Raw genomic sequence first — 4,501 nt, 5'->3', positions numbered from 1 at the left:
CATATTTATTAATTGAACCATACAAAGTATCATAATTAACAAATATGCCCCTAAAACTCTTTCTTTACAATTTTGCCCTTACTTAGTGAAAATTTCACAAATAGACATAGTCTAAATTGAGAATTATAATTGATTAATCAAAACAAATTATATGAGTCTTACAAGCAATATTATCTCAACTAGTGCGGGGACCATGGGTCTATATAACCGAGCTTCCAATAAGTAGATCAAGAATTTATCACTAAAATTCACTAACTTATTAATTCTTCGTTGAATCCACGCATAGAACTTAGAATTGCACTATCAATATATAGAATGCTCTATATGTTCCACCATATAGACGCATCATTAGTTATCCATTGTTATAATCCTAATGTGATCAATGATCCTCTATATGAATGATCTACACTGTAAAGGGATTAGATTACCGTTACACCCTACAATGTATTTTATCCTTAAAACACTTGACCCCGTATAAATGATATTTCAGCTTATGTGAAATGAGTACTCCACCATTTATGTTCGTTTGGTCAAGCTCGAAGGAGATCATCCTTTGCTTACTATTCGCCAGATAGAAGCTATAGATTGCATGTTTATGCTAGTGCTCCCACTCAATTGCACTACCGTGTTCCCAAAATGTACGTATCACCCTGACCTAAAAGTAGGCTTAACTAACAAATCAAAGAACACGAATAGCCTTTCAAAATTGAGCCTAATCATAATAGGATTAAGAACATTTGATCTAGGATCAACTAGGCGATATTGACTTGAATAGATATTACGGTAAGTTTAATAAATCTAAGTCAAAGTTCAATATCGGTCCCTTCCGATGCATACTCCATGCATCCAACCTGAGCTTTACTTTAACCAATGCTCTGGAAAGAACATAGCACTTCTCCAAATGCAAGTAAACTCTGTTGTAGATTATCATATCAGTAAAACCCTATGTCTGATAAATCTAGGAAACTTTATTCACATAGTCATGTTTAGTTTCCAATGTGTTGACAGCACAATAAACAGGATCAAGTATGTGAAAAGGGTTTCACATGAATTTATACATTATAATCATGAAATAAATCATGTGAACCATGCAACATTAAATGTTATTTCTGATCTATATTAATAAGTAAATCTGATTATATTGAAATGAGTTTTATTTAGGGCATAAAACCCAACAAACTCCCACTTGCACTAATATAAAACAAAAAGTGTGTTTCAAATAATCTCAACACCTCGATATACAAATCAAGTGTAGTAGTAGTAAACTCCTCGTAATAGGATCTGAAAGGTTGAATTATCCACAACCTTTTCTCCACCATTACTCTTCCTTAATCACAAAATTATCGATAATGTGAAATTCCTCTCTATATGTCTACTCTCTTGGGATACTGGATTCTATACCTTTGGCAACTACTTTTGGTTAATCAGGAAATTAACACTAGTAGTTAAGGCAATTTGGAATGGTGCCAAAGATGTATAGAACTTTCCTTAGACTGAATAAGTACCTTTCCTGCAACTTTAACATTCAGTCCCTTCCTGGTAGACCTAGAGACTTCAGATAGGTTTTTACACTTCTCCAAAATCACTATTCCACCCCCAGAGTAACCACCATCTTATCAGAAAGATTTTCTAGCACAAAGGAAAATTTCGAAATCTGATGTGGTGTAGTCTAAGAGTTTTAAACACACTCTTATAGACTAACATATAGTTCCTCTTCTTAAGATTTACTTGATTGTCTTCCAATGTTCTTCTCCTGGATTAATCTGATACCTACTCATTACTCCCACTCAACAGCAGGTGTCTGGTCTAAGGCATACAAAAGCATGTCTAAGACCTCTCACTGTTGATTTAAGAAATTCTTTCATGGCTTTATCTTTTCTGAAATAGTTGAGACTTTTCCTTAGATAAATAAAATCTATGCTTAAGAAGTTGTGAAGCTTCTATAGATTGCCATTAGAAAGAAAATGCTTCAGCATCTTACTAAAGTAAGTTGCTTGCATTAGAGTAAGTAATTACCAGGTATACCACAAGCCATAGGTTTAGATAAACTCAAACCTATAATACTAGGAACAGGAAATTTTGTTAAGTCCATTGAATAGACTTATAAACAAAAATTTCCTTTTATGTCCCTGTATTAGAAAACTTTAGGTTATTCCATGTGAATGGATTAAACCATAGTTCTATAGGCTTTCTTCTTAGTTTCTTATCTTGACAATCCATTACTTGTTTAAACTCACAATGGATTTTAAATTACCAGTGTCTCCCAAGTCATGCGAAAGTGAGTTCCTAGAAACTCTCCCACTACGACAAGGTACCGTGAATTATGTCGAAGAAAACTAAATGGTATTGATCTCTTCGGTTGTGACAAGACAACAGAGGCAGTGGGATCATCATATGTCAGATAAGATGATAGAACACTTTTGGAATCAAGAAAAATATCTCCTTTATTTGCTACTTTATTTTCAGACTTAGTCATTTTCTAAGAAAAGTAGTATTTGTTTGAACAAACACTTTCTTATCTATTGACTATGGGATGGTCCACCCCTAATCACTTAGAATAGCTAACAAACCATGGTTAATAGTTCTAGCTTTTCTTAAGATTTTGATTAGGTCATCCATGAATCTAGTAATGATTTACATTAAGTATACAACCATTACATCACTGTGAAATTGTATTACCATAGAAGGAATTCGGCAACGACTAGTAACTAATCATCAACATGCAACTCGAAATTTCTGGGGAGGTAAGTTTGGATATAATTCAAAAATCAATTTAATGATCTTTGAACCGCATATCTACTAACTATTTCTCCACCCCTATCAGTTCGCAAGATCTTTAACCACTTACCTTAATGGTTTTAACCATTGATAGAAATTAATGAAATTTTTCAAACATTTCAAATTTCTTGCTAAAAGGTATAATCTAGAGTTATCGTTTTAAGAATACAACGAAAAACTCATATCCACCCCTGAATGTACATCCATCTTCGAATGAGATGAACTACTTTCAGTGGATATAGGCATATTAACTCTTTGCAGAGATTGATCTTGTCAAATCCACTATGAACAAGATACAAATGCCATAGAAAAAAATGGTAGTGTCTTTTGATGACATAGGTTTAGTTACATCAAAGAGTTCTTAGAATACTTCAAGTGGATCCTGGTCACAGAATACCTAACTCAGATTCCATACAGTTTTAATCCATTAACAGAAGATGGATATTAAACACTTGAGAAAGTGTAACTGTATTGTATTCTGGAATTAGAAATATAAGAAAATTTCTGTTTGGAATCTAAAATTAAAGTCAAAGATTTAAATTTATACTAAATATAATGAGTAATTCTATCTTGGACCACCACTACTAATACAAACTCTAAGTCAGATTTGCCCATACAAGTAGGAGATTTCTAAGATTGAGGATTTATATCAATTGGGAATAGAATTTCGGGATTATAATCATATCCATCATTTAATTTCTTAAGAGAAAATATAGAATGACATGAAATGATTTATAGACCATTCTGTTGGAAATTTATTTTACCAGGATCTTAGATCTACTCACAAGTATGTTTATTAACACCCTAAATATGAACTTTCTAAAACGATGAAATAAACACATATAAAGTTTAGGAAACCTTACATTGGGTGCAGCGGAATATAATGACTCCTTCCGTTCAGATATCTAGCCCTTGATTCCTTCCTGTAGCAGAGCATTATCAATATATGAACCTGGATCTCTTTCTCTGAATCTTTGATGCTGAAACTCCTTCTTGCTGAAAGTCTTTCTTCACGATCTTCCTCACTATGATTGAGGTATCACTTGCTGTGTGTGGGCACTACTCATACACTAAGAATTTCGAAATCTCAATGAGGAAGAGAAAGAGAGTGGATTCGGCCAAAGATAGGGAGAGAGAAGGCTCAGGTTTTTCTGAATCAGAAGTGTCAGAAGAAAAGTGTAATTTTCCTGAAGCCTTCACTATCTATTTATAGCATTCCACTAGGGTTAGGTTTGAATTATTTGGCATTAAAATAATGAAAATATCAGAGGTAAATTCCTATAAAAGTGGTCGGCCCTATACTAGTGGATTTGGGCCTCACTTTTTGCAATTTTACAGTTTTATCTTTTCTGCATATGATTTTCTCAAAAACGCCAATTTTCTAATTCAACCATTTAAATGCCAATTCTAACTATTTAATAACTATAAATAATTATTAAATAATATTGTCATTTATCATATTTATTAATTGAACCATACAAAGTATCATAATTAACAAATATGCCCCTAATAACTCTTTCTTTACAATTTCGCCCTTACTTAGTGAAAAATTCACAAATAGACATAGTCTAATTTGAGAATTATAATTGATTAGTCAAAACCAATTACATGAGTCTTACAAGCAATATTATCTCAACTAGTGCGGGGACCATGGGTCTATATAACCTAGCTTCCAATAAGTAGATCAAGAATTTAGCACTAAAATTCACTAACTTATTAATTC

This window comes from Cannabis sativa, chromosome 2 (assembly GCF_029168945.1).
Source record: "Cannabis sativa cultivar Pink pepper isolate KNU-18-1 chromosome 2, ASM2916894v1, whole genome shotgun sequence".
Taxonomy (NCBI): Eukaryota; Viridiplantae; Streptophyta; class Magnoliopsida; order Rosales; family Cannabaceae; genus Cannabis; species Cannabis sativa.
This window is presented reverse-complemented; position numbering follows the sequence as displayed.